At 33.2% G+C, this 22,154-nt stretch overlaps 1 pseudogene; it reads left to right on the top strand.

Moving 5' to 3' along the window:
• Positions 1-6,547: 6,547 nt before the first annotated feature.
• LOC150032738 (secreted RxLR effector protein 161 pseudogene) lies at positions 6,548-8,077 on the top strand (annotated as a pseudogene).
• The last annotated feature ends 14,077 nt before the right edge of the window (positions 8,078-22,154 follow it).

The following is a 22,154-nucleotide window of genomic DNA, read 5'->3' as shown; positions in this document are numbered from 1 at the left end:
CAAATACCCATTGTAATACTAACATGAACCTCGTGTGACATCTAGTTTCGAAATGACGCTTCAAAGGTTTAGGACAAAAGCCGCTGAAGGGAGGTCAGCTATCCCTCCTCTGAATTGAGAAGTTCTCAACCAGTCATTAATACCAGAACAACTCTTGTTCCTATAATGACAAGCCATCATTGATTTGGCCAAGAGATCATTAACTTACTTAATATGAGGTTCATTCCAAAAGGCCAATCCGAAGGGAAAAAATCTAATTGGGGCAAAACCTAAAGCAACCCTATCCATTTCTGGAGTTCACCTTGATATTGACCAACTACACAAAACCCATCCGAAGGGGGACGCTCCGAAGGCGACACGAGGGCGTACAAAATGATCTCACGGTGTGAACCAATGACAAAAACCATAGGACGTGTTGACACACACCCTTCACCTACTTACTATAAATACTCTCTCCGTTCACCTGGATATTGACTCATGCAAACACCATCCGAAGGGGGATGCATCTTGGGCACCATGAGACCAAGCATGAATCTCACGGCGTGAACATACAGGGAGAAACGTGAATGGAATCATAGACATATCTGATACGCCTCTTCCTCTCATTGAGTATTTTATAACCTAGGGTTTAGCTTACTTAGAAAAAACACCACTAAGGATTTTAACTAAGTGACTTTTAGGTTTGCCCAAGAGTAACTTTTACCTTGGATAGTTAAACAACTTTTACCTTAGATAGTTAAACAACTTTTGATCATCATCCATTAAACTCTTTAACGGAGTCTTTGACCAAATCGTCACATGCTTGTTGAAAATCTATCTAATTCACCTTTCCAAGTAGGTTCCTAGGTAGGGGTGTTACGTTTCCGTCAACTTAAGAACCCTAGCCTAGCCAGAACCCGCCTTAGACAAAAGGTCCCTTATAGATAGGTTTACAACAAATTTAATCTTTTATTCAACCAATTTAATAAAAGATTAATCTAGGTTACTAAACTCTTTAGAACCATTTGAACTTAGGTCTATTTCAATCAAATTTTTAAAACCCTTTTAAAAAACTTGAGTTCACCCTAAATCCGCATGCAACTCTGAATTATTGAATTTAGGTCTAATTTCCTTCATAACACTTATAAATGGAAACAACCACAATGTGAAGCTAACACATGAAAGGCATTCATAACGATTATAAACGGCCTAAGTGTCATGCTCAATGCATTGTCTATTCATTGCTATTTCTTTTATATAACACTTATACAAAACCGCAATGAAACAAGCAAAACATGCTTCCATTCACCCTTAGACTATAACACTTATAAGAAAAGGATGATGCATGATAATGCTCAATGCATGCAAAATATAACTCTTATATTTCATGATGCATGCGCATGCTTTCAAATAATTTTTTCAGACAATATTATAACAATTATTATACATGATGCATGAATAATTGCACAACCTAAGGTGGGTTTTAACTATAGGATAAATACTTTGATATATAAGCACCATACATCACATGTATAAGCATCCAAAGTTAATGAACCGGGTAAAATTGCCTTAAAACCAAAAAAGGAAAGCTAACTATTACAAAGACAACGAGTCTCCGGTTCAAATAGGCGAATCGGGTCTTGAATCGCTCGGGCAAAGCATCGCTTCTCCAACCATCGTATACTAAGCACCCCGCGATCGTCTACACGATAAAACAAACACTTCGTTCTATCGCTTACCAGCGCTCCTAGAGCTAAACAATTGTTTTGCATTTACTATACGATCGTCTAGAAAAATCCAAACGATCATTTAGCTATTATTACACGTTCGTGTACCTTTACTAAGCAAGAAGCCTAAAGTACACAATCGCTTTAGCGCGCTCCACACAACACCCGCCTTCCGTGATCGCCTAAACGACTACGATGCTGCGAAGCACTATTGCCTAAGCAATCGCTTAGCTAGCGCCTCCGTATCGCATATGCGTGATCGTATAGGTAGTAACTAAGCGATGAAGCTTGCTAATTACACGATCGTCTAGCGTGCGCCTTCTTTTAAACGATTAGCATCGCATTCTCCCACTACGATCGTCTACCTTCAGCGCCTACGCGATTGCGCAACCAACTCCACGCGATATGGTAAACGATTTACCCCATCGCTTAGCATTTGCTAAACGAACGTTTAGAAAATACTACATGATCGTCTAAAAAAAACAAAACGATCGCTTAGTTAAATCCCAACGATTGTTTACCTGAGTCTACACGATCCGACCAACGCTTGGTCTTCTTCTTCGTTTTGAACCGCATCGCCATGCACCGAAGCTTTATCACGAACGACTCGATGAACTTAAATCTTTTGAATTACATACTCGATTGTGATGTTAATTTCGCCCAAAAACACAGGGGCCCTTATAATTCACACTTTGTAATACCGAAAGCTTTAACAAAAAGACAATTTAAACCCAAAACATTCATTAACATAACCACAGATGCAGAAAACGGTTAACCACAAATGCAAAAACCCACTGCGACTAAAAAATGCGTATGATTTAGATATGTAATTTACAATATCAGAGAACCTATCTCTGATACCAATTGAAGGAAATCATATTCGAGATTTCCATGCGCAGCGGAAGAAAGATAATTCCAAATCACAATCATGAATGAACAATACATTTACAGTCGACTTCAAATAAGTGGTAATACAATCCATACAGAAATTACAGCATGAAAAACTCAAATGAACAAAGAGACAAACTCTACGAACATTTGAAGAAACGTCTCCACGCTCCGTTGCGCATGACTGCTCGAACAATAGCAACCTCAAATGCTCGATCTACATGACCGCAACACAGCACGAACTCTTCGCACTCGTCCTCAACAATCGCCTCAGTCACGAACTCCTTAGTAATAGCACGAATGGCCTCCAGAAAACCTTGATGGTGTCGAGTTGAGTATGACACCACCAACAAGGCTACCTTGGTATTCTCAGTGTGAAAATCCAAAGGATGGGCTTTGTTCAGACTTGGTATGAGGTAGACGAAGGAGGAAACACCAATCGTGTATGCGACTAGGAAAGTGGGAGATGGTGGAGACCTATCGTATAGGTCGATGCCTGATCGTTTAGCTGTCTAGCAAAAGCTAAGTGATCGTTTAGCCCATCGTTTAGCTCAGTCTGTCTCTTACAGACTCTACACGATCATTTACTTAGGACAAGTGATCGTCTAGCAAAACTATGTGATCGTTTAATAAATACTGCATGGTCATTTAGCTCACCCAGCCGTTGTTTAGTAAATCCATATTTACTTGACTACTACCGTGAGATCCCTTTTTGCGCGAGAGGGAAATCTCCAAAACTTTTTATGAAAACTTCAACAGTTTGTAAATCATCCTAAAATTAGGAAAACCATTTTCCTTTTAAACTCTCGGTTACCATGAATCCAATAACCACTCACTCAATGGTTATTAAAGAAAATAATTAATTATCAAATAATTAATATTATTATAAATATAAATGATAACCAATTTATCATACTATATTTATAATCTATAGTTTTAATATTTCATCTTATGAAACATATAAACCATAGTTCTTTTTCTATTCCATGGTACTAAATGTAAATCTCATTTACATCAATCCTTCATAGTAAGTGCGTGAAAGGTTTGTGTCAACATGTCCTACGGTCTCTTGCATTAGGTCACACAATGAGATTCCTATGTTGCGTTTGTTGGTTGGCTTTATGCAACCCTTTACTAGTCATTTAGCGATGGCTATCCCTTCAGAGGGTTGTAACATAGGTTTCGGAACACCATGAACTCCAGAAATGGATAGAGTTGCATAGGTCCATTTTCAAACAATTGTTTCTCCTTTGAAGGTTTGTTTGATTCCGATCTCTATAATTCGAAAGTGGTGGGTATACACTTATAAGACTTATTTAAGTATTAATAAAGATCTTGACCAAATAAACGGTAACTAAGTACTATAAGGATAAGATTTATTCTAGTATTAGTATTTAGTCAAGAATGTCTTGATTCAGTGAAGGAATAATCGACTGCCTTTCGGTGAGGGCTATTCTGACTCAATGAAGTATCTAGCAAAAGAATAATGAAACTAGGTACATTATTTTTGCTCAATAAATTTGATTAAAAAGAGTTAATCAATTTTCTAATAAATCTGTTTGTTTTTTAGAAATGGCCACATCCATTATACAACTGCTAGCTTCTAAAAAACTTAATGGCATTGATTACAGAACTTGAAAATGGAATATAAACACGATATTAGTAATAGATGATCTTTGATTTGTTTTAACGGAGGAATGTCCTCCATCCCCTGGTCCCAACGAAAATCGAACAGTTTGGGATGCGTATGACAGATGGGTCAAAGCTAATAAGAAGGCTCGAGTTTATATTTTAGCTCGTATATCTGATGTACTATCTAAGAAACAAGAGAGGTTAGCTATTACAAGAGAGATCATGGACTCTTTCCAAGGCCTATTTGGACAACCGTGCACATCTGCCATGCTTGACGCAATTAAATTTGTTTACAACTGTAGAATGAAGGAAGGAACCTCCATAAGGGTACATGTTTTGAACATGAGGGTTCACTTCAATATTGCAGAAGTGAATGGAACCGTCATGAATGAGAAGTGTCAAGTTGGATTCATCATGCAGTCTCTTCTGAAGAGCTATTTTCAATTCAAAACGAATGCAATGATGAATAAGATAGAGTATAACTTGACGAATCTTCTCAAAGAACTCCAGATTTATGAATCTTTTTTGAAAAATAAAGGTTCAGAGGCAAAAGCAAATGTTGCTTCAACTTCGAAGAGGAAACCAAAAAAAAATTCGTTTTTGGAGTAAAGATGGCCTTTCTTTCTCCAAAAATAGAGGTATTCAAAAGAAAAAGAAGGAAATTAGGAAATGGAAGGTTGTAGCTGCACAGAAAGGCAAAAAGGAAGTTGCCAAAGGAAAATATTTCCATTGCAACGAAAATGGGCATTGGAAAAGAAATTGCCCTAAATATCTTGTCGAGAAGAAAGTTGAAAAAGAAAGATAAGGTAAATTAGATTTACTAGTTATTGAAACATGTATAGTGGAGAATGAAGATTCTACCTGGATATTGGATTCAGAGGCCACTAATCATGTTTGTTTTTCTTCTCAGGAAACTAGTTCCTGGAGGCAGCTCGAACAAGATAAGATTACTCTTTGGGTTGGATCAGGGCAGCATATCTCAGTAAAAGTAATGGGAGTTGTTAAGTTAACTTTTGGAAATAGATATCTATATTTAGTAAATATTCTTTATGTACCTTCTTGTAAAAGAAATTTGATATCTATTTTCTGTTTGTTGGAAGATTTGTACAAAGTAAATGAAGCACTCATTACAAAAAGAGGTATACAAAATTGTTCTGCAAACTTAGAAAGTAACTTATATAAGTTAAAACCATCTAAATTTGAAGTTGTATATAACCCAGAAATGTTTAAAACAATTGAAACTTAAAGAAAAAGGCAACGCATTTCTCAGAGTCCCTATCTTTGGCACTTGAGACTTGACCACATTAATCTCAATAGGATTGAGAGACTGGCTAAAAGTGGACTTCTAAACAAGTTAGAAAAAGTCTCTTTATCACTATGTGAGTCATATCTCGAAGGAAAAATGATAAAAAGATATTTTTTCTGGAAAAGGTCTTCCAGCCAAAGAAACCTTAGAGCTCATGCATTCGGACCTCTGTGGACCGATGAGTGTTAAAGCATGGGGAGGTTATGAATATTTCATAAGCTTTATAGATGATTATTCAAGGTACAGTTACATTTACCTAATTCTGAAGCTCTTGAAAAGTTCAAGGAATTTATGATCGAAGTTGAGAACCAATTAGGTAAATCTATTAAGACACTTCGATCAGATCGAGGTGGGGAGTATTTGGACTTAAAATTCCAAGACTAAATGATAGAACACGAGATTCAGTCACAACTCTCTGCACCGAGAATGCCACAGCAAAACAGTGTATCCAAACAGAGAAACAGAACCTTGTTAGACATGGTTCGGTCCATGATGAGTTATGCTCAGTTGCTTAACTTGTTTTAGGGGTATGCAGTAGAGACTGCCGCTTACAATTTGAATAACGTTCCCTCAAAGAGTGTTTTAGAAACACCTTATGAGTTTTGGACAGGGCGTAAAGTTAGTTTACGTTATTTTCGGATCTGCGGTTGCTTGGCACACGTGTTGGTGCAAAATCATAAGAAATTGGAACATCGTTCAAAATTATGTCTGTTTGTAAGTTACCCTAAAGTAACAAGAGGTGGTCAGTTTTATGATCCTTAGGATGATAAGGTAATTGTATCGACAAATGCCACATTCCCAAAGGAAGATCACATTCGAGATCATAAACCTCGCAGTAAACTAGTATTGGAAGAGATTTCAAATAATGCTACAGATGAATCAACAAAAGTTGTTGATCAACCTTGTTCATCAACAAGAGTTGTAGATAGATCAAGGTCGTATGGTCCATCACATCCTACTCAAGAGTTGAGAGAGCTTTGACATTGTGGAAGGATTGTGACAGCCTGACCGCTAGATGGGTTTAACTGAAATCGAAGTCAACATACCTGATGATGGCTTAGAGGATCCATCAACACATAAACAAGCACTGGATGAATTTGATCGAGATCAATTGATCAAAGCAATGGACCTTGAAATAGAGTCTATGTACTTTACTTCAGTCTGGGAACTTGTAGATAAACTTGATAAGGTAAGACTTATCAGTTGTAAGTGGATCTACAAGCATAAAAGAGACCATACGGGGAAGGTATAGACCTATAAAGCCCGATTATTAGCAAAGGATTATGCCCAGGTTGACGGGGTGGACTATGAAGAAACTTTCTCACCTGTTGCTATGATCAAATCAATTAGGATACTCTTGTCTATTGCCACTTCTTATAATTATGAAATTTGGCAAATGGATGTCAAGACTGCCTTTCTAAATGGAGATCTTGAAGAAAGTATTTATATGGTCCAACCAAAAGGGTTCATTGAACAGGGTCAGGACCAAAAAGTTTGCAAACTGAAGAGATCTATTTATGGATTGAAACAGACATCCAGATCCTAGAATATAGGATTTGATACTGCGGTCAAATCTTATGGCTTTGAATAGAACGTTGATGAACCGTGTGTATACAAAAAGATCATCAACTCTACTGTAGCATTTCTAGTTTTGTAGTAGATGATATTCTACTTATTGGGAATAATGTAGGATACCTAACTGACATTAAAAATTGGCTAGCAACCCAATTTCAGATGAAAGATCTAGGAGAGGCGCAATATGTTCTTGAGGTTCAAATAGTTTGAAACCGAAAGAATAGAACGCTAGCCATGTCTCAAATATCTTATATAGACAAGGTGTTGTCTAAGTTTAAGATGCATGATTCCAAAGAGATCTTTTACCTTTTAGGAATGGAATACATTTGTCAAAGAAACCATGTCTTATGACACCTCAAAAAGTTGAGGATAAAAGATGGGTTCTCTATGTATCAGCAGTCAGATGTCTGATGTATGCAATGGTATGTACTCGTCCAGACATGTGCTTTACAGTAAGGATTTTCAGTAGGTATCAGTCCAATCCTGGTTATGAACATTGGACTATTGTTAAGAATATCCTCAAGTATCTTCGGAGAAGGAGGAACTATGTGCTCGTATATGGAAATAAGGATTTAATCCTTGAGGGATATACTAACTCCGATTTTCATACCGATATAGACTTCAGGAGATCTACTTCGGGATCGGTGTTCACTTTAAATGGAGGAGCAGTAGTATGGAAAAGTATTAAGCAGAGCTGCATTGTTGACTCCACAATGGAAGCAGAATATGTTGCTGTTTGTGAAGAAATCAAGGAAGCAGTATGGCTTCGGAAGTTCCTAAATGATCTGGAAATGGTTCTAGACATGCGTCTACCAATCACTTTGTATTGCGATAACAGTAGGGAAATAACGAACTCCAAAGAACCTAGAAGCCATAAGTGTGAAAAACATATTGAGCGCAAATATCATCTCATCAGAGAGATCGTGCTAAGAGGAGACGTTATTGTGAGACAAATAGCGTTTGGGGATAAAATTGTTGATCCGTTTACAAAGGTCCTCCCGGCTAAGTTTTTCAAGCGTCACCTAAAGAGTTTAGACTACGGGTAGAAAAAATAGGGCAAGTGGGAGAAATTGTGGGTATGGGATGCTCTAGTTTATTGTATTTAGTTTTCTCTCACAGCACTCAACTTTGTTGTAACCCACTATGAGTTTTAGTCCAAGTCGAAGTTTGTTGGGTTGTATGTCTTAAAACTCATAGTTTGGTAAACAGTAAACATATATGAAGTTTATTCAGACAAGTATTGTTGATTGTTTAGTAACATATATGAAGTTTATTCAGACAAGTGTTGTTGATTGTTTAGTAACATATATGAAGTTTATTCAGACAAGTCATGAATACTTGGACTTTATGTGGAGACATAAACTTGATGAAGTTCGAGTAAAACAGCCTAAACAATCTATAGTACTTAGATTAGGTTGGGTACCTATTTCTAGTGATACTATTGAATACGACTTTCTTTATAATTGTTACAAATGTTATAAAGTGTCATAAACAATGTGATCAACTCTTTCATGTTCAAACATGTGAGCGGGGGTGTTCTACACGATGAGATTGTGTAAGACAGACCACGAAATAATAACTATTACATATTAACACCATTTAATGTTAACACTAATTAATTTCATTTCTTGATGACCTAGATAACTTGATCTGAATCCTAAGTTGTCTATGAATTCCTGTTTATTCGCGATTGTCCCTTGATCTACACAGGTGAAGGTAAGTTCAACATCGCTGCTCAATATACTTTTCATTTCAGGGATAAGACCAGGTAAATGGCAGGGGACACAGAATTTGCAAGATGGAATTCACTCCTACCCATTTTAGGGATAGTAGAAAGGTTGTTCCCTTAAAGGCTAATTTTGAGTCTTGAACAAGGGGCCTCATCCTCTCGTTGGCCCGAAAAGGAATGGATTTAGTGATTAAGATCCTAAATCAATTGTTCATTAGAGAGACAGTGTTACTTAAGAAGAAAAGATGTAACTCAGGGTATTTCGGTATTTGACCTAGCTGAAGTTATAAACAACCTGTGAAGGATCAACTTATTGATGACGGTTATATGAAATGGACACATAATATATCTACAGTGAGGGGAGTGCAACTACAAGCTATAGTGGACAGTTCTGTTAGTTAAGGAATGTTGATTAACTAGGTTAAAGAGTTTGACCGATTAGTCTCGGATCGGTGGAGCCCATGATCTGTAAGTCCATCAGGTCTCCTTGCTAGCTCACTACGGACAAAATTGAAGAACTAGGTGATGTGAGAATTTGACATGTTCAAATTCGATCTTAAGGGAAAATTTTATTTTATATGAGATATAATTTACAATTATATAATTAATTGATTAACTAATTATGTTTGAGAGTATTCTTGTTTATTAGCATGTAAGTATTTTTTAAAACTTGATTAATGTGATTAATCAAAGTTAGGTATCATAAACAATTTAATATGTGATATTAAATTTATTTTTTTAATATTTTCTAAATTATGAAAATGTTTTTCATAAAAAACTTGATTTTTCTTTATTATTATTTTTAATTAGTGGAAAAATCCAATTGTTGGATTTTCCCACTAAATTAGTGGATTTTGAAGTGATACATCCCAAGCTTGACACCTAGAGATTATATGCTAGTGGAGTTTGAGGTGCAAGACATGCAAAATGGGATTTTGCTTGTGTTTTCTCTTTAAATGGCTTTGTTTTTTAAATTTGCAAGACTAATGCTTGCACAACTTTTAACCTAAATTCCACCTCAACTCTCCTTTACAATCCTTCTTTTTATAATGAAATTCCCTTATTTTCACTAACAAACGGTCCCACAACCGTGTTCTTCAACTGGAGAATAGCGGAGATTTACCGTTGATGATGTGGCTTGTGAACGGGAGAGGATGTTTTTGGTAGAGTCTTCAAATGTTGTATTTTCTATCCCTTTTGCATGCTTATTCTTGTTTTTATTGCAATTAGAATGTTGTCGATTTCTTCACTTCCATTGTGCATGCGTTCTTTATTATCCATTAGTTTTGAATGATCAAAATCATTGTTGAAAGAGAAATTTTGGACCAATCATAAATTGTCACGTCATTCCCTAAATTAATGGTGAAATTCTAAATTATTGAATTTGGAACCAATTAAAAGTTTACAAGTGCCGCAAATTGAAGTTGAAAATATAAATTAGCGAATTTCGATGATGCCACGTATTTTCATCACAAATGATGGATTGAGTGAAATTAATTTGTCCCAATTTAATATTATAATTTGGGCTAAAGTCTAGTTGAGCCTAAAATTCGGCTTAATTTAGCCCAAATGTCAAAGTAGGTCTAAATCTAACTAATTGAGCCCAAGGGTCAGGCTCATGGACCAATCAAGCCCAAGCTCATGAAGCCCACCAGAGAACCTTATAAATATATAGAAGAGCTCTCTTCATTTGTGGGGGTCAGAAATTTTATACTCCATAGGGTCTAGAGAGAATTGTTGGGAAGACTCCCTAACTCCTGAAGCTGACTGCACTTGTAGACTGAAGTACTTTAGAAATACAAGCATTCTTCCAAGACTTCAATTCCAAGAACATCACGCGTTTCGCTTCCTCAAAACAAGCATATGCATTCGACTAAGAGAGAATAAGAGGATTGAGTGCTATAGATCGAACCACATCGCATCAATATCAACACAAACACAAGTTCAACTCCATGAAACAAGTTTCACCAAAAATCTCGTGCGGACACTGATACTCCAAGAAGATCATCGAATCCAAAAGTTGATCATCCAAAAAGATCATCAAGTCGAAAGGCCAATCATCCAAGAAGATCATCAAGCCGAAAGGCCGATCATCCAAGAAGATCAATAATCTCAAAGATCGATCATCCAAGAAAATCATCAAGCCTAAAGGCCGATCATTCAAGAAGATCATCAAGCCCAAAGGAGATCATCCAAGAAGATCAACAAGCCTAAAAGCCGATCATCCAAGAAGATCAATTAACTTAAAAATTAAAATTTATTTTGAAAGCATAAGAAAAATTATATATTAAAGATTATATTGAAATTAATACAAATACAAAGTTCAACTCCACGAAGCAAATTTTTTTGAAAACCTTGTATGAACAAACATGTTTTAAAGCTATTTTAAAAACACAAAAGTATTTTAACTATTTTAAAATCATTTTCAAACATGCCCAAGAGTATTAATGCAACTTTTAAAAGTTTAGGATATTTGAAATGAGTATTAAAAATCTACATTCATGTACTTATGGTAAAGGTATTTTTTAAAATTTTTTTAAAAGTTCCAGGGTATTTTTGGAACCAAACACAAACGGTTTTCATCCAAAACTAACGACAATGATAATTTTGCATTGTTTTTTAAATTTAAGAGTACTTTTGAAATTTTTGAAAGTTCAATGGTAATTTTGACACAAAGTACAAAATTTAGAGGTATTTTGTATAATTTAGCCAACTTTAAAAAGCAAATATGATAACATGTCAAGAACGTACTTTAATTTTCACCATTTTTTCCATCGAAATGAAAAATGAGGAAATTTTGCTAAAAAAAAACCAAAATAAAGGGACTAAATAGTTTTGGATGGATTTTCAATCGAAAGACATTTAGGACGATTGGGTATGAAGTATTGATTTCGCCCTTAAGTGGAAAAAAAAAAAAAAAAAAAAAAAAACAAAACAAAAAAAAAAAAAAAAACAAAAAAACCTTAAATGAATTTGAGCTCACCATTCTTTCATGTGTGAACATCTCCAATGTCACTCAACCTCCGTTTACCCAGGCATACGCAACTTTGGTGTTGCAATGGCATCTTCAACATGACTTTGATGATATCAAGGCATCTTCACACTTTTATAATATTTATGTTATGAAATCAACAATTAAAGAACACAAAAAGAAACATAGAGATAGAGAAGATCGACACACAGATATACATGGTTCATTAACAATGTGTTAGTTACGTCCACGGACAGAAGGAGAATAGTATTATTAGAGAGAATATTTGAAGCGCCAACAAACAGATTCAAGGCATTTCAATAATTTATCTTCAAGGTGACTTCAACACAACTATACGATGATTTTACCTTGTTGAGGAGTTCACTACACCACAATGTTGTGATGATTACTTCCTATGACTACTCACTATTTTTTCCTTTGACATCTTCAACTAAAAGTTTGGTGAGGTTTTTCTTCCAATTTCTTCTACCTTTTTGTATACATTTTTTTAGAAAAAGATAAAACTACTTTATTTTACATTTTTGTCTTTTGTGTTCTTTTGAAGTATTTGAAGTTATTAGCTTTTTAACATGATTGAAGGTGTTGTCCTTCTTGGAAGTATCTCTCAAATATCCAATCACTGCCTCTAATTTATCTCGACACATTTTTGAAGCATACTTATCTTTCAACTATCTTTCATGTTAAAAATTAATAATTTCAAATATCTCAAAAGAACCAAAAAAAAAAAAAAAAAAGGGAAAAAAAGAAAGAAAAAAAGCATACTCAAGCAAAAATGTAGAAACAAAGTTTTTATTTTATTTTTTTAAAGAAATCTTCCATAAATTATGTCGGAGGCTAGATGGTGTGGGTGGATTGGACATCTTGAAGCCCAACTCACGTTTAAGAATAAGGATGGAGAAGGAAAAAACCACCCAATGAGAATGAGAAACGTGGAGAATAAAAAATAATATAAAATTTCACGTTAGCAAAATTAATCTCAACAAAAAGATTTTTAATTTATGAATTTTAAAAAATATGTACATTTGGTTATAATGTATCATTTTAGTCCATAAATTTTTAAGAATACGTTTAAAAGGTTTATCTACTAATAAAATCATTAAATTTAGTTAACTAAATAATGACATAGCAATATGATTTGAAAAACAATATATTTTTAATTTTTTTTCATCTTTCTCTCTTATTTTCCTCCTTTATCCCTTTCCATAATGAAAACCAAAGAACCTAAATGACTATGGTCCTTTGGCACTAAGGAGTTTAAGGATGCATATTTTTTTTTGACATAGTGCCAAATAAAAATTGCAAATATAGTTTGTGTTGCCAAACAAATCACAATTTTTTAATTTTTTTTATCTTCACCTTTTCAGTTGTATGGATTATTGGATTTTCTTCGCAGGTAAGGATATGAATATAGAAGAATATGAAGTTTACATTGGTGTTCATAATCTCTATATTTTATTTCATATAAACATATTGTTTGGTGTTGGATGAATTAGTGTGAGAATGGACATATTTCTTGCTCTAACCGGTAGAGGTTGCTGATTAGAAGGAGAATAAGAAGAGAAATAGGAGTGCCAATTAGTTTTAAAAGTGAAAGAGAATGAGAGGATGGAAAGGGACTCCTCAAAGGAGGGAAAGAAGAGACAAGATTAAAAAAGTTTAAAATATATTATTTTCCGACTCATCTTGCCACATTGCCATTTAGTTAATTAAAACGTTAATGATTTTATTAGCATAGGGATCTTTTAAACTTATTCTTAAAAATTCATGGATGAAAATGCTCAATCTGAAACATTAGGGATCGAATGCACTACTTATTCTTAAAAACTCAAGAACTAAAAATGTATTTTTTCTCGATCTTATTTGATTTTGATAATTATTTCGTATTTAATTTTTTTTAATTCTTAAAAAATTAAGGTTATGAATATTATTGCTATCATTTTTGTTTTTTTTTCTTTATATTTTAAGAATGATTTTAAATTCTAAGGCTTTGAAAATTAGAAGAAAAAAAGTAGGTTTTGTTTATTAGCACAAATGTGACGAATTCAAATGTTTATTTAGGAGAAATGATCACAACCAAAGTAAAGAAATTACGAATAAACAAGCAGAATTTTTAAAATAGAAAAAAAAAAAGTGAAATTGCTTGAGATGGACCCTAGTGTATTGCGTTATTTAAAAATTTAGTAATTGCAATGGGTAACACTTTGAAATACTCTTATATCACTTATGAGCTCCAAGAGCTGGATCTAAATTTAGTTATACCTATAAATTTTTTATATTGTGTTATAGCTATAATACTTTGGGTTTAATTGTTATATTTGCAACTCCTCTTTTAGGTTAAAATACTATTTTAGGTTATGTTGGACCCGTTTGATAACTTCTAGTTTCTTGCTTCCTATTTCTATTTTTTATTTTTTAGAAATTGATTTGTTTGATAACTATTCTTGTTCTTATTTCTAAAATTTGATGAACGTTTCTAAAAATGAGACAAAGTTTGATCAACTTCGGAAAAGTCGTTCTCCCTGTTTTGTTTTAATTTATTTATTCTATTTATACTTTCTTAAAAAAAAAAAAAAAAAAAAAGGGTTTGACAGATGGGTAGATAGGTGTGCCTTAATTGATCTTTGTCCTTCACGGACTTTGGTTCAAATCCTAAGTAAAACAAGTTCCTCTTCTACATTAGGTTTGCTATATTTTTTTATATTCTTTTATTATTCTTTATTATGCATATTTATATATTATTGTAATCTTAATTTTTCAATATTTACTTTTATATATTATTTCAAATTTGTATATTTGAATATCTTTTGAATTTTGAATTTATTTTAGTACATTTGAAACTAGGGTTGGCAACAGAACGAGAGGGCTTCCCGTTCTAATCCTCACGGGGGAAAATCTACCCCTATCTCCGCCCCCGTCCCCATCATTTGAAGGCGGGGATGGGATCGAGGATTCTCCATCAGGGAATGGGTTCCCTTCCCCTATTAATCCGCACGAAGATTTCCTGTTTAAATTGTTATATCTTTTTCTTTAACATCTCATATATTTAATTTTTTTTTTAATTTGAGCCATAAAAAATGAAATTTAATAGACACAAATCCATAAAATAAAATAAACAAATGCTACAAATTCCCAAGCTCATAAATCCATGAGTCAAATTCTACAAACTCACAAGCTCACAAATCCATAATCAAATTCTATAAATTCTAGATATTCACAAATCTACGAGTCAAATTCTACAAGAGTTCAAATAAAAGTTTGAAGTAAAATAAGTTCAGATGTCTTATACAACAACCAAAGTCTTAAACTTATTCGTCTTTCTCTCTTCTCGACATCATCCCGTCTTTAGCTGTGAGTGTTCTTCCTCTATTTAAAATACAATTAACAAATAATGTCATAAAAAATAAGTAGACAATATAATTAACAAATAATGTCATACCTTATTAGTCACCACATGTTCATCAGAGTTGTCTGAATCTTCTGACACAGTTGCTAAATGTTTAACCATTTATTTTCTTGTGCTAATACCTTATCTTGTCACATATTTTATACTACAAAAATATTTGTTAATATATTAAATAAGAAAGATAGATTAAATAACATAAACAAAGAAGTATATTTGTCAAAACTTCAATTGCAATCAATTTTGAGCGCACATCAAAGCCTCTATTGTCTTTAGATGAAGTTGTTACGATGTCGCCTTACAATCCTACCACTAGGGGTAGCAAAATTCCCCATGGGATCTGGTCCCCGCGAGAAATCCCCGATTTGACTAGGGACGGGGGGTCAAATCGGGATTTAAATCGAGTTCCCGACCCCGAACCCGATCCTCGTCCCCGCCCCGATTTTTTTAATTATTAATATATATATATATATATATATATATATATATCTAATAATAATAATAATAGATTATTGAAATAGTATGTTTCAGTTTTTTTTTAATTTAATATAATAAATTTAATTTTTATTAATTTATAATAAAAAAACATGTAATGTTTAATTGTAACAATAATACTAATTTCCTATATAAAATTTACAATTTCAATATAAATATTAAATTTAATTAATTTTAAATAATAAAGTAATAAAATAAAAAATGGAGATTTTTCCACGGGGGACTCAAATCCCCGAACGGGGATTCCCCGTCCCCACTCCCGACCCCGACCCCAACTCCCCAAAATGGGGAATGGGGCGGAAGGGATTAAAAATCTTCATGGGGATGGGGATCGGGAGTGCATCCCCGCCTCACCCCGGCCCCGTTGTCATCCCTACCTACTGTAGATACTAAAAACGGACTTTGACGCAACACTAGATAACAGAATGGTTAATATGTCTTTAGCAATTTGTTGTAGAATGGGATACTTGACCCCATTTAATTTTCACCAACTTAGAATGTCAAAATCAGGAGATTCGAGTAAGACAGGTTCATCTAAATTTGCATCTGTTGCTTCTTATTCATATTATTGGAATTTGATACAAGCAAGTCGTAATCATTAAAATCATCAAATTCTATATTCTTTGATGTTCCATCTAAATGTTTAGACAGGTCAAAATTGCGAGAATTATCACCTTTGTGCTTCCTTCAACTTGTATTCTTTCTTCAAATCTGAACAAAATTTTTTAATCCTTTCCACCTCAAGAAAAAAAAAGTATCTTTATAAATTCGAGGGAAGTAAAACTCAATCAACTTCAACTTGTAACGTGGATCTAAGACTACAGCTATAGGCATTACACCATGAATTTTCTTCCAATACTTATCAAATTTTGTAATCATATTTGAAGCCATGACTCATACCTCCTCATAACTAGAATTCGTCAATTAAGAAATAGTCAATTTCAGTTTTAAATTTTTGGGAAAAAAGATTACCAGTAGGATATTTAGATCAAGAAAATATTTTAGTCATGTGATAAAATATTTTAAATTTTTCACATATCTCTTTTGCTAATACCTAATCTTGATCTAAAGGCAAACACTTGTACTTTTGCTCTCGTTGTTTTAATCAATAAAAAGAAACTTTGTGTTGGGATTGGTGTCCTAAATCTCTTGTATTCTCATAGATTGTAAACATTGTATAAACAAATTGCTATTAATAAAATAATTGTTATTTTATGAGCATACACTCAATCAAATAAACTAAGATCCTAGTTTATTTTATGTAATCTAAACAAGTATGTAGCGACATACAAGTAGATCTTGTTTAAATAATAACATAAACGGTCTATAGTAGATGGATAAGACTGGGTATCTTATCCTGCTGACATTATTGATACGACAAACTTTTTAGATGTTACCAGTGTTGTAAAGTGCTACAAATGATCTAATCCTGACCATTCATGTGGAGACATGTGAACAGGGTATCATATACAAAGGGTTTGTATAAAACCGGAACACGAAATGGTAAGTCTCATTATATAACACCGTTAATAATAGAGACTTACATTTCACCAGGATGACCATAAGTGACATGACATGAATCCTTAATGAGTTGTGAACTCCCGCTCATGAAGGTCGTCCTTTGATTTATATGGGTGAGAGTGAACCAAATTTCCAACTCAATAGGCCTACCATTTTGGGGATTCTTCATATTGAGGAACTAGGAACACAACTACACAAGACTAAATTCACTCATTCCCTAATGTCAAGGTAAGTAGATAAATTGCTCTCTTAAGAGCTGATTTTGGGGCTTGAACAATGTGACCACACTCTCTCTTGGCTGAAGAAGAACTTGGTCATAGTTGGACTATGACTTATGGTTCATTAGAAAAATCAGTGGTACTTAAGGAGTTAGATGTAACTATAGGGGCAAAACGGTAATTTTGGCCTAGCTGTACTTACGAGCAATTTGTGAAGGGACATCGAATTGTTGATTGGTTATATCCAATGGACAATTAAATATATCTGTAGTGCGAAGAGTGCAGTTGTCGGTCTTTAGTAAAGTGACCGATAGTTAATGGATGTTGGGTAATTTAATTAAAGAGTTTAATTAATTATCCAAATACTATTGAAGCTTCAATCTATAGGTCTAAAGATCCCCTCTATAGCTCAAAAGAAATTTAATTGAGAATTATTTTTTGGATTAATTTGAGTTGTTCAAATTAATTGAGAAAAATTAATTATATATGATATAATTATTTAAATTAATTATACGTGATATAATTAATATAATGTATTAGATACATTATAATAAAAAGTTCTTTTAGAAGATTTTGAATATGATTCAAATACTAATTATATGAATGAGATTCATATAATTAAATTTAATGTAAATATGATTTATGTTAAATATCATAAAAAGTTGAGAGGAATTAAACATCTGAATATGATTCGAATATTACTTATATGGATGAGATTCATATAATTAAATTTTAGTATAAATGTCATGCATAGTTGAGAGAAAATAAAACTATAGATTATATTCTATTTAATACAATATAAAACTATAGGTTATATGTTATATTTGATATATCATATAGTATATATATATATATAATAAGATAGTTAATTTTAATTAAATTAAATTTTATTTATATTTTAATTTAATTAAAAAGATGTAGTTACAACTCCCTCTCTTTAATTCTCTAAGCCAATACGTGTAGTGGGCTGAGTTGGTTTTCTATAGATAATCTTCTTCCAATGGATTTTATAGCAGAGAGTTCTCTGGGGAAAATCCTTCTCCTCCCCTTCAATCTCTCATTTTCCCTCTTCCGATTCAAGCAAAACCCACAACTCTTGCTTGAATTCTAAATCCTTAAAGAGAATACAGAGGATTCTCAAGTGGTAGTACCCAATTGAGATTTCGTTTTGGAGATCGTTCGTGATCTAGATCAAGAGGGAATATGAGAAAAAAATTGACTACAAGGGAAAGTATCAATTTCTTCCTTAATTCTCGTTTCAATAGTATGATGTGTTTTTTTGGTTTGATAATGCATAATTCTTTTTTATTCTGTAATTTAAAGTTTTGTAAAAAAATAAAATTGGGAACGATCCCTGCTTCCACACAGAAACCTTCATTTGTTTCCCTTCACCTTGTACTAAATGTTATGGCTAACATAAAATACATAGAATTTCATCTAGTACAACAATCAAGACTAAAAAACCTACCATCATAAATATTCAATTAACGAGGAGTTTGCTGAAATTTCTCTTTCTTCTTCTTCTTCTTCTTCTTCTTCCTTTTTTTTTTTTTTTTTTTTTTTTTTTTTTTGTGTGTGTGTGTGTGTATGTAACCAAAAAGACACACTATTAGGTACTCTTTCAATCTCATCTCCTATCACTGACAACCCATCTTTGAGCACAACACTACATTTGAAATAAATTCTCATCCAAGATTAAGTTTCTAGAGAGACTATCTATTGGGTTGTATGTCCTAAAACTAGCAGTTTGTAATCTTTGAACATATTCTATTTTCAATACAATTGTTATTAATGTATATTCAATAAAGTTATTATTGAACATATAAATTGCACTTGTAATAGCCTAAATCCAATAAACTAATGGTCCCTTGGCTATAGCATGAATACTTGAACTTTATGTGGAGACATAAAAGAGGATTTAGTTTGAGTATATAGCCAAAACAGTCTATAAGTATAAGGATAAGATTGGGTTCCTTACCTTGGGGACACTATGGATGTGGCTCGCTTTATATTTGATACAAATGATGTGATCTCGAAATCATTCATGTAGAGACATACGAGTGGAGGCATCCAATGCAAAAGATTGAGCCACAAAATAGTCACTTTTTCTTTATAACACCATTTACTATTAAAACTTACTATTTTAACTCGATGACCTAAGGTAACTTGATCTCAATCCTCAGCTAACTATGGACTTCTGTTTATTCGAGATTATCCTTTAATCTGCAATAGTGAAAGTGGTTTAACATTGCCACTCAATAAGCCTCCTGTTTTAGGGGTAAGACCGGGTAGAAAGCTGGGGACGCAGTCCTGGAAGATAGAATTCACTCCTACCCGCTTTCAGGGATAGTAGATAGGTTGCTCCTTAAGTACTGACTCTTAGTCTTGAACAAGGGCCCCCGTCCTCTCTATTTCTGAGATGGACCTGGTTTATTGATAGGACCATAAACCAACTGTTCAGTAGTAGATCAGTGGAGACTTAAAAGAGCTGGATGTATTTAGGGATAAAATGAAAATTTTGACCTGGCTGTAAATATGAACAGCCTGTGAAAGATCAACTTATTAATTATGATTAAATCAAGTGGACAAAAATATATCTACCGCGAGGAGAGTGCAACTACTAGACTTTAGTGGAATGTCCTAATAGTTAACGAATATCGGTTAAAGAAGTTTATCCAATTAATCCCAGATCGTTGGAGCTCATGATCTGTAGGTCCATTAGGTCCCTCTACTAGCTCGTAAATAGATTAAACCTTAGGATAGTGTGTTGAGAGAATTTAAAATTTTCAAATTCGGATTAGGATTTGGACTATTATATTTGATATAATTAATGTTTAATCAATTATTTATTTTTAAATTAATTTTATGAAAAATTGCATTTGTGAAATTCAAATTTAATATTTAAAATTAATTTTGTTAAATTAATTTGATTTGATTATTTGACTAAATTTATTTAGTATTAAATAAATAAACAAAATAAAATAAATTAGATGGAAAGTGGGATTACTCCACCTTTTTCATTTTGTTTACACCTAATCTAAACATGCTGGTGCTTAATTAGGTGTTTTTTTAATGGTTAATTTATCTTGCATGCTATTAGTCTGTAAATAAAGGATTTTAATTTGATTAAATCATTTCATGCAAATTTAGTTTGTGAAAGAAAAATAGTTTTTCTCTCAAAATAGACATATAACCTTTTGTTTGATGGTTGGAAGTCCACATGTCCATTATAACGGCAACATTTTCATCAATCTCATTCAACAACATCATGGTTTTCAATTTCTCAATCTCATAAATTTTTAAGATTTCCTTCTTTATTGTGTTTCTTGACACCATCTTAAATAATGGTTGAATGACAATACAAAATTCTCTAAAACTTTCACGGTCAATTATTGAGAGGATATTTATGTTTGATTATCAAACTAGCTAATGCTCTTTTTGCAACTTCCTGATTGAAATTATATAAATTCAATGAGTTGTTCTTCTCTTTCTTAGTATTCAATAAGGATTGTCATGTCCTTTTGTATGGTTCCAAACACCGATGTCAATCTCCTTTTTACAGATCCTTTTCAATGTCCTTACCAAGAATACGTGATCATCAATAACCAAATTATTGTCATTTAAAGAGCATGAAGTTGATGAATTGAAATTGGGGTTGAAATTGGAGTTAAATTTGGAGTTGAATTTGGAATTAGACTTTGAATTGGAGTTATACTTATATTTGGACTTGGAGAATCTTTATTTGTGGAAGGTGATGAAGAAATTGTTTAAACAACAAATTATACAAAATAAAACAACGATTTAATATAAAAAATCTCTTTAGTTAATTAAACACTTGACAATTTATTGACCAGAAATGAAAACCATAAAATGGAGCCGATCAACAAAATTAACATCTAAAACATAAACAACCCATCAAAACTTGATCCAAATAATCAAACATTACATTCCAATAGAATCATAAAAACCCATAAAATCAAGCAGATCATAGTAATAATAAATAACCAATCTAATCTAATCACACTCCAACAGTCCAAACTGGATCCTCCAACTAAAATAAAAACGATAAGAAAACCATTTTAATTATAAAAAAAAGTACACAACAAAAATGCAACCTAAAGTTCTAAATTCAGTTTTTAAATTTAAGAAAAAAGATTAAAAAAATAGTAATAATTACTCCACCAACGGACGATCCCAACAATGACAACACAATCGATGGCAGCGAATGACCCTAGTAGCAGCGAACGACGACGAATCCTAGACGGCGACAGCGAACGACCCATCAGACGCAAGAACCCCAACGACATCCGCAACTTCTACTTAGTTCACTTCGTGTTCACTCTTTTTCAGCCGTTCAAAATTTGTGATGTGTTAAAAAGAGAAATATGTAAAAGAATAAAAGACTAATAATTAGGGTTCAAAATGTGGGATTCAATAGACTTGAATTTTGGGCTTCAGTTTTGGGTTAGGCAATAAATATATATATATATATATATTATATTACTAAAAAATATAAATTTTGGGGCGGGGTTGGGGATCGGGGTCGTGGGGGATCCCTTCCCCTTCCCTGTCCCCCTATCAGGGACCTGAAAAGAGTTTCCAGTTTGATCCGTATTCCCAACCAAACCGGGGTTGGGGATCGCAAATTTTTCTGTCATCCCTATTTGAAACCAATTAGGATCTCACAATATA

The sequence above is a fragment of the Benincasa hispida genome, chromosome 11 (assembly GCF_027475165.1).
Source record: "Benincasa hispida cultivar pf3 chromosome 11, pf3_genome.v1.1, whole genome shotgun sequence".
NCBI lineage: Eukaryota > Viridiplantae > Streptophyta > Magnoliopsida > Cucurbitales > Cucurbitaceae > Benincasa > Benincasa hispida.
The sequence above is the reverse complement of the archived record's forward strand: the minus strand, read 5'-3'. Positions and strand labels throughout refer to the sequence as shown.